This window comes from Gracilinanus agilis, chromosome 5 (assembly GCF_016433145.1).
Source record: "Gracilinanus agilis isolate LMUSP501 chromosome 5, AgileGrace, whole genome shotgun sequence".
NCBI lineage: Eukaryota > Metazoa > Chordata > Mammalia > Didelphimorphia > Didelphidae > Gracilinanus > Gracilinanus agilis.
This window is the reverse complement of record NC_058134.1, coordinates 70,785,563-70,795,899: the sequence shown is the minus strand read 5'-3', so window position 1 is coordinate 70,795,899 and position 10,337 is coordinate 70,785,563.

Here is a 10,337-nt window from a genome sequence, read left to right as displayed (position 1 = left end):
GGACGAAAGGCCGGGTTAGGCGAGAGGGGGTGGGGGGGGGAGGGGGGGGGGGGGGGGAGGAGGGGCACAAGGGCGGCGAAGGAGGAGGAGAAGCCTCCCAGTCCTGGTTTAAGACTATTTCTTTACTACCAGTGGATCAAACGGGAAAGTCACACAGACAAGAAGCCGCAGCCCGAAACCTTCCCTCGAGGAATGCTGGGAGGGCAGTGCTCCCTCTGCCTAGGGGCCCCCTCCTAGATAGGAACCCCAACCTTCTCTTCCAGGGGGCTTTAACAATGATGTCCGCCAGAATCCTAAGTGCAGAGCAGGCTGTTCTCCTTGTCACTTTCCTTTGCAGGTTTCCCTCCGTTCCCCTCCTAATTTCACTGATGCTTTTTGGTTTCTTCTTTTAATGTTACCATCATCACCATAACTAATGCGTGCGTGTAACTTATATGCCAGTGACTATGCTAAGAGCTTTACCAATATTCCCTGAGAGGTGCTATTATTGTCCTCATTTTATAGACGAGGACACTGAGGCAGACAAGGACGAAGTGACCGCCTGTCGCCTAGCTGCCTCCTGAGAAGGTGACTATCCATCACCTTCCCTTGCCCCCTGAGAAGCCCTCGTTTGTCACAAAGTGTAATCTGACAAAGCAAGCCAAAAAAGAGACAGTGACTTTGTGCTTGCACGCTTCTTTCTGTTATTTCTAGCCTGTCCCGTGTCCCCAGAGGAAGGAGCCAGCTTAGTCCTCAGCCTTCTGCAGTCCTGATTGGTCATTGCATTGCTGTGTCCGCGTTTACAGTTGTAAATTACAGCCCCTAGTCCTCAGGGTTTGGCTCAAACCTCTCTGCCCCATAGGGAAGAAAGTGCCTAGTAAACCCAAAGAACTATGTTAATGAGAGGGGCGTCTCCAAAGTGAACTTAAACTGTGAGCAGTAGGGTCAGTGGCAGAATTCCCTTTGCCCTTCCTTCTCACTCACCTACTGATAAGGCCTTGGGCTTTGAAAGTTGCATGTTGAAATTATTATATACTTAAGAAGAAAAGCAAGCTATGAATAATAGAGACTCACGGCTTCGTGTTCTACTATGGAAATGCTCATTTTATCTGATTTTTGTTAACTTTAAGGTAAAACAAAATAAAAACATCCTCCAAAAACAATCGGAAAAATTTGATTTAAAAGACTTTATTTTAAAAAATATAAGACTTTATTTAAAATTAAAGCAATAGCAGACTGATCCTAAACAATGAGGCAGTTATTATTTTAAAACTTATTTTCAGTCTTAGAATTAATGTTGTGTATTGGTTGTAAGGCATAACAACAGTAAGGACTAGGCAATTGAAATTAAGTGATTTTCCTAGAGTCACACAACTAGGAAGTGTCTAAGAGCAGATCTAAACTCAGGACTTCCTGTCTCCAGTCCTGGCTCTCTTTCTACTGAGCCACCCTAAACCTAGCTGCCTCATCCCACTAAAAATATTTTAAACTGAGGATACTTCTTAAATTTTTTTTTTTTTTGGCCTTAGATCCTTTTAGTAGTCTGGTAAAAATTACAGACTCCAGGAGGCAGCTGGGTAGCTCAGTGGAGTGAGAGTCAGGCCTAGAGACAGGAGGTCCTAGGTTCAAACCTGGCCTCAGCCACTTCCCAGCTGTGTGACCCTGGGCAAGTCACTTGACCCCCTTTGCCTAGCCTTTACCACTCTTCTGCCTTGGAGCTAATACACAGTATTGACTCCAAGACAGAAGGCAAGGGCTTAAAAATAAATAAATAAACAAATGAATGAATGACTGAATGAATGAACAAATTAATTAACAAATAACTAGATAAATAAATAAACAAACAAACAAACAAATAAATAAATAAATTCCCCATCTATTCTGTTCTTTGGCATAAGATTATAGCTGGAGAGCTGGAATAGACTTTAAAGGTCATTAAGACTAACCACCTCCTTTTTAGGGATAAGGAAACCAAAGCCTAGACAGTTAAGGTCATACAAATAGTAAGCCACAGTGATTTCAGACTTCAAATTTCATAACTCCTAAGTTCATAACTTTTACATGGTACCTACTGCCTCCCCAGGTTAACTTTTGATAATACTTGAAATTCTCCTTACAAGGGATCATTAGACCATAAGCTCCTTTAGAGAAGGAACTGTTTTTTGCCTTTTTATGTTTCTTCAGAGCTCAAACCAGGACGTAGGCCCTTAATAAATGCTAGATGACTGACCTTCTTTTGTGCTTCCTTTAGAGATTAAAGGTAAGTAATTGGTGAGACACTTCTAATGGACCCTCACGTGTTAGAGCTGGAAGGGACCATAGAGATCACTCAGTCCAATCCTCTAGTCTATCATTCTGAAACATGTCCATCAAGGTGTCTGTGTCCAAGGTCATGTAGATAATATAGCACCTGGAATTTTCACCAATAAATAATATGAGGCCATTTCCCCCCAAACAACATCATTTATTAATAGGATCATGTGATCTCTTAATAAAAGATAAGTCCATTGTATCTGTCTGTTACACAAAAGGTGCTCCATAAGTCCTGACCCTTTTTTTTTTTTTTTTTTTTAAAACACTTACCTTCTGTCTTGGGGCCAATACAGTGTATTGGCTCCAAAGCAGAAGAGTGGTAAGGGTAGGCAATGGGGGTTAAGTGACTTGCCCAGGGTCACACAACTGGGAAGTGTCTGAGGCCAGATTTGAACCTAGGACCTCCTATCTCTAGCCCTGGCTCTCAATCCACTGAACTACCCAGCTGCCCCCTACATTTTCTTTCTGATTGATGTGACAGTTCATCCTTTGGACTTCCTTTGGCAATCCCAATAGGAGGGTATTTTGAAAGAAAAGGTGTACTTAGAGAACTCAACTCCTCCCCCATTACATCATCATCACAGTGTGTAGAGGACTACTCTTCTGGTAGGTGAAAGTTCATTCAACTAGAGAAAGACAGTCTACCAGTTCTGCTTTCAAATGCCTTAGGAGGGTGTTCTTGTTGGTAGAAAAAGAGTTTTTATCCTTTCGAAGCCTTTAACAAAAGACAAAAGGTCCGGGCCCTGTTAGAGGTCTTGAGCCTGAGAATTAATTACTTTAGCTTTAGAAACTGAACTCCTTCTCTCCCTAACTTTCAAAACTCTAGGTTGCCATTTGGCCCCAGGCAAGTCACCTAACCCCCTATTGCCCAGGCTTTCACACTCTTCTGCCTTAATTGATTTTAAGACTGGAAGGTTTAAGGGTTAAACAAAACAAACTGATGGTTTAAGAAAATGGTTTCACACAGAAATATTACTAATAAATAACATAATTCAATATTAATTTTCCTCTAGTCAATGGCAGAACAAGAATTTAAAGCTAGATTCTGACTCATGTAACTATCCTTTTAATGTACCATGGACTAATAGATTAATAAGTACTATTAATTAACAGAACCCTTCCACCTATGCTAGGAAGATAAAGTACAGAATAACAGGCTACTTTTATTTAGTTGGTTAAATGAGCTTTACCTAGGCCTGAAAGGGGTGCATTGAGGTTCAACTATCATATCTTACTTTGTCTTCTTGTAATTCTTTTAGCTTTTCCTTTAAGTATTTGGACACTATAATATTGGTATAGTTTTTATTCATTATCTATGGCTCATATTTGTGTAGTTTCGTTTTTTATCTCTTAATGAAGGCTTTTTTGTTTGCTTACTTGGTTGATTTTTGCTATTATTTAGTGTGAAACCATGATAGTTACTTTTGCCTTTTTTTCCTCCCAACTTTTGTGTTTTAAAAGGCTGAGAAAGACAACCACTAAAAAGAGCCTTCAGAAAAAGAGAAATTTCATCTGCTTAGAACTTTTTGCATGAGGTCAATCCTACTTAATTGTGTTAGGAAAAATAGAATCTATGCCCTGAGGTACTTTTGTAGCCTTATGCATGTTTGTAAGCAGAACATAGCTGTTGGGCTGCTGCTGCATGCCAACACTGATCTGCACAATTTATGTAGCATTTTAAAAGTGTTTTTAATACACTTTTATTTATTTCATTAAATATTTCTTAATTGCATTAAAAGAATTTTTTAACATTTTTAAAAATTTTAAGTTCCAAATGCCTTGCTGCCTGTCCCTCACAATGCCCTTCTGGTTCTGCTCATTTCACTTTGCATCAGTTCATATAAGTCTTCCCAGGTTTTTCTGAAACCATCCTGCTCTTCATTTCTTATAGCACTATAATATTCCATCACAGTAATATATCAAAACTTGTTCAGCTATTCTCCAATTGATAGACATCTCCTCAGTTTCCAATTCTTTGCCACCACAGAAAGAACTACAGAAAGTATTTTTGTCTCTTTTTCTTTGATCTCTGGTAGTGGAATGGTGGGTCAAAAGATATGGACAGTTTTATATTCCTTTGAGCATAGTTCTAAATTGTTCTTCAAAATGGTTAGACCAGTTCACAAGTCCACCAAGAGTGCATTAGTATCCTAATTTTTCCACATCCCTTTCAGCATTTATAATTTTCCTTTCTGACATATTATTCAATCTGATAGCTATGATATAGTCAATTTAGGGAGTTTCTAAGAATTGTTTTTGTCACTTCACTTCCACCCAAGCCTGAGGCAGTTTCCTGAGGAACACCTCAGCAGCCCTGGAAGGTGTATATATATAGTGGAGGAGAGGAAAGTAGAAATGTGACTGCATCTAAGCCTCCAAAGCGGCATTCCTACATAAGTGGAGAAGACACTTTTTTGAATTGGAAGATGCAGAGAAGGAGTTGGAGGCTGAGGAAAAGAAGCAAATTTGATTGTGTAGCTGGCAGGCATGTGGGAAAGCTTAAGCTGCTAAAACTCTAGTGACTGTTAACTAACCCCCAAGGTTATCTAACTGTTGAGTTAAGATCTTATTTTGTAAGAAAACAACTCACTTTTGTGTATTCATTTGCCTATTCTATTTCATATAAAGTCTTAGATTTCTGGATTTCCATTACTGTCTACTTTGATCAAGAGCTTTGCTAGCTATCTGTGATTTCTTTTGTGTATGTAACTAGCCTTTGACCAGAGTGTTCTAAGCTGGTGAGAGTAAATTAAGTGTTACCTTCCCCTTTAGAGCAAGCAGGGAAAGTACCTTTTATTCTGAATCTCTCAGAGTGAAAGCATGTGCTAGGTAGATTCAATTCTAGATTAATGCCTTTTTTGCTGGATACTGTCTTCCCCAACTCCACTAGGCTACTGACAGTGTAATCTCCTATTTGCCACAGAAATGGAAATCATAATATTCCCTTTAAAACATGGAATAGGACTTTCCAGATCCCAGACCAGATATCCATCCATGGCATGCAGGTGCCAGCCATGCTGTGGGTGAGGAAAATAGATCAATAGTCTGACTTCATTATTTTTAAGGAGGTTTTTGTTTTCATTTTAGAATGTGTTAATCATTATATCATCATTCTAAAGAAAATTTATTTTTTGTTTTGTTTTCTTTCTTAATACAATTTTAATTTTTAATTTAACAAGTATTTATTTTTCTCTCCTTCCCACTCCCCCTCCTCCCCCCCCCACTGAAAAAGAAGAAGAAGAAAAAAGAAAACTACTGGTAACCAATAGGCAGAATCGAACAAAACACATTCCCACATTGGCTGTGTCCAAAATTTTGTATCTTATTCTGCATATTTAGTCCATTACCTCTCTGTCAAGAGGTGGGTAGCATTCTTCTTCACTGGTCTTTTGAAATCATGATTGATCATCATATTGATCAAGGTGTTAATCAGAGTTCTTAAGTCTTTCAGATTATTCATTAGGGAAAACCCACCATTAATTTTCTGGTTTCTTAGAAGAAAGAGTCAGAGGCCATCGAGGATAATCGAAATCTAGTTGTGGTTAGTTTATCTTTTTTTTTCTTTTTTTTTTTTTTTTTACTTTTGAAAAGAAGAAAAAAAAACAAACATTTAATTAGCTTTAACAAAATTAACAAATTGCCAGTTGCATTTTTTTTTTTTTATATTTTTTAAACCCTTAACTTCTGTGTATTAGTTCCTTGGTGGAAGAGTGGTAAGGGTGGGTAATGGGGGTCAAGTGACTTGCCCAGGGTCACACAGCTGGGAAGTGTCTGAGGCCAGGTTTGAACCTAGGACCTCCCGTCTCTAGGCCTGGCTCTCAATCCACTGAGCTACCCAGCTGCCCCCTGCCAGTTGCATTTTTAAAAACAATTTTTAGAGATATTAACTGCAGAACATTCACTCAAATGGGTATGGAAGTGGGAGGGTGTGGGGACTTGGAGCTGTTAATGGTGCTAAAGCTAAGCCATCATTATTCCTTTCTCTCTTTTATGTGCATAAAAAGCCAGAGACCAACTGTGGCACTACATTTTCTTGAGGAAGTAGTCCCAACAAAGTATTTGATGACATAGTTACCCTTAGATTAAGAAACATTAAGCTAAAAATTTTTATTTGTAAAGAAGGTGGAATAGAGTAGTTGGGGTTTTGGTTTCTGTTTGACAAATGTGATGGCCTAAGGCCCAAGGTTTACGGAAGTCATGATAGATGACACAAAGGCAGTTCCTTTTATTATACAGGGTCAAAAAAGAGTTAAAATATTCAAATGGACCTGTGATCTCATCAGTGAGAATGGTTCCCACACCCCCAACACCCCTAAACCTCCACACCAGGCCAACCTTACAGCCTATCCACGCCTGCCAATCCTCTTCAGCTTTGGCTCATGCCCTCATCAACGTTCATCATAGGATTCTGCCTGGCCTGCCAGAGGCTCTTATTGATTTGGGTTGGCATCATGAGGATGCCAGTGGAGCATAAAACTCTTTGATTTGTCCTTGATGCTCATCCCATGACAGAACCATTTTTCTGTTTTGGTAATATATTTCTTTGATGACATCCTTTATTGAGCCCTCCTTTGTGAAAGTCCCTGTTTCTAATGTCTGAGGCCATGAGAAGTGACTTCAGCAACAAGGAAATCTGGGTTGAAGCCAGCTGCTTGCTATTTTTTTCATTTTGGATATTCATATCTTGGCAAGTGAGGCAACTCAGGGCTTGATTTATAGTTTTGGTGACTGTTGAGATTTAAGAAAGTGATGGAGGAAATGGTCATAATGCAAATCTAATTTAAACTGTCCTGGGTATGTTTTGCACTCCAGAGAACTGGTTGGTAAACTCTACCAGCATAGCACTGATTCATGCTCCATCTCCACGTACTACTTTGTATGATCTTGGGCAAGTGACAACTTCTCAGGCAGCTTCTAAGGCAGCAAATTGCAGAATAGTCACTGATACGGTGGTAGGAGTTCTGTAGACCAATGAAATCATAAGTCCTGAACCAAAAAAAGGGCAATATAGATAGAAAAAAAGAACATTGACATCAATTATAATAATTTCATATAGAAGTTTAACTGGCAAAAAAAATTGCTTTGATTAAATGGTGACTTAAAGAGCTCACAAAGTACTTAGATTCACTTGCCAAGCTGAGACATGGTAGCCCAGGGTTCTAAACACTGGTTGCCAACCTGGGGTGCTGGGGGAGGCTGGGAGCTAGGTGGCTCAGTGATTAGAGTGCCAGGCTTGGATACAGGCGGTGCTGGGTTTAAATGTGACCTCAAATCCTTCCTAGATGTGTGTAACAGAAATTAGATTTGGCCTGCTTCACCCCAGAGGATGAAAACAACGTGTAGAAATGCTAAGAAGGAGATTGAAGTTTGATGTACTTCGTGGCCACAAGAGCTATCTATCAATGAAATGGACTACCTTATAGAGATAGGCAAACTTTTTAAAGAGGGGGCCAAAGGAAAGGAAATGTTCATCTGTCAGTCTGTTTCTAAGGCAACTCTTTCAAAGTTTCATCATATTGTATCCTATTCATTGTATTCATCAGTTTAGGAATAATGTCCACAGGCCTGATAGAACACTTCAGAGGGCCCCATCTGGCCTATCACTGATCTACCTAACTGAGTGGCTGCAGAAACTCCCCATCCCTCCCTACTGCTTTTGGTGATTTCCCTTTTCTTTCCCCACCCCACCAAAAGTACTAGTATATGCTTCCTCCCACAACATTGATTCCTGATTCTCATTTCTCTATAGGGTTTCTGTAGGGCTAAGTGAGGGGGAAGGAGGTTGTAGAGGTGAAGGAAGGAAGGAAGGAAGGAAGAGAAAAGTCTTTCTTGAAGTAATTCCTTACAGCTTCCTCACCATCAACTAGCCCTTGTTTGAGGAGCTAAATAGGGAAGGCAGATGGACTTTGGAGGGGACTGGTTGATGGAGGATGGGGCAGGGTATAACAGGTATAACAGGAGATAATTTAATTTATCTCTGGGATCCCAAGTTGGGCTTTTGAATGGCTTTTCCCATAGAAAGAGTGTTATGACTGATGTTCTGGTTCTTTAACTTTGTGCTTTAGTACTTTATGACACTTTGGCAGATCCATTTCAAGATAATGAAATCACAGAACCACTAGGTGTAATTACTTGCTACTCTGTGCCTTAGTTTCCTTATCTGTGAAATGGGAGGGGTTGGACTTCCCTTCTTTGATTTAGGACAGCCCTAAATCTTGAATGTAATTTGAGGTCTGACTTTGCCTGTGAACAAAAGCAAACCACTTAGTCCTCTGACCCTTCAGTAAACATTTGGTTTTCTCACTTTGTGAAATAGGGTTAATACTGAAATTACTGACCTGGAAGAGGTCTTGTAAAGAGCAAATGGGATAATCTATGTAAAGTGATTTGTAAATAAGTCATTTTTCAGGTTGAATGTCAGAAAGTGAAGTCCTAAGATTATTTACCCTCCTGCAAAAAATAATAACCTCCAATCATACAAATGCATAGAAGTTTGCAAAGCATTCTCTTTATGCTCCCCTGTGAGGTAGTAGGTCAAGTGTTATTGTCCTTATTTTTTGGATAAGGAAACTGTAGCTCAGAAAAGCTGTGACTTGTCCACAGCCACAAAATTAGTATCCTGAGTCAGGAACAGAATATAGTCTCTGACTCTAAGATCCGCAACACACTCTTTTCTTTTTCTTTTTAAAACTTTACTTTTCATCTTAAAATCAGTACAGTATATTATCTCCAAGACAGAAGAGCAGTAAAGGCTAGGCATCGAGGGTTAAGTGACTTGCCCAGGGTCACACAACTAGAAAGTCTGAGACTAGATTTGAACCTGGGACCTCCTATCTCCAGGCCTGGTTCTCCATCCACTGAGCCACCTACCTACCCCAGCAACACTCCTTTCTTAATGCCTCCCGTAAATAATTCACTACATGATTTCCCAGGACAGGTCTTCATACCACTGAGGTTTTAAGGCACTGAAAACCTTGCATCCCTTCAAGAGATAGGAAAAAGTAGACTTTGTACCTCCTTACTCCTTGGCAAAAACAAGCAACCGTACCCAGGTGATCTCTGCCTAGCTTTCCTACTTCCTCTCCCCCAAGGGCTTTAGTGTCCCAAAGTCCCACCATCCTCAATGTGTTCCCTCATTCAGCTAAATCTGTCTTGAAAAGTTGGCCTCCATGTTACCTGCCTCAGGCCCAGCATTTCTAGCTATGGTTCGAACTCCTGGTTAATAATTTCAATGATTTTTTTTCTCTTGGGGGTGGGAGATGGGAAGAATAAACTCTGCAAATCCCAAGCTGCTAAATATATAATACACCTCACAGGAAATTGCTGAATAAACAACTTTTTTTAGTTTTTGCAAAATACTTATTAATGTGTCTTGAAGGTTGTTTATTATGCTGTGGTCACAGTCACAACTTCTTTTACTGTAGGGCAGAGAAGTTACAATAATTGTCTAAAGTCACACAGCAAAAGATTGTGAAAGCCCTTAAAAAACCAAACCAAACTACAATCTTTCTCCAATGCAAAAGGTGTCATTTCCCCTCTGCCTTTAAAAATGTGTAGCTATCTTTTGTTTTTCTAAAACCTTCCCTTTCAAGTATCTCCACTGCTCCCGCCTTTCCCATCTTAAAGAATCGCCGCCATCTTGGGTAACAAAGAAGGGAAAAAAAAGGAATAATAAAATTTAGTAAAACTAACCAACACAACAAGAAAGTCTTTTGGTATGTGAAATGCCCCATTGGCATCCTTACCCCTCCAGACAGCCGGTCACAAGCATTTATTAAGCACCAAAGAAAGGCAAAACCCTTAAGGAGCTCGCCTTCTAATGGGGGAGATAGCACGCAAACGATTATGGACTACAAGTTATATACAGACTAGATGAGAAGTAGTCAGAGGGGTGAGATGAGGGTTGATGCAGAAGGCTGGGTGTGAGCTGAGTCTAGAACAAAGCCAGGGAATCCTCTGAAAAGAGAGGAAGGGGATGCGCTGTCCTTGTTTTGTTTGAGCTCCAGCAAGTTCGTTTTGCAGATTCTTTTATCTACCAGCCAAGT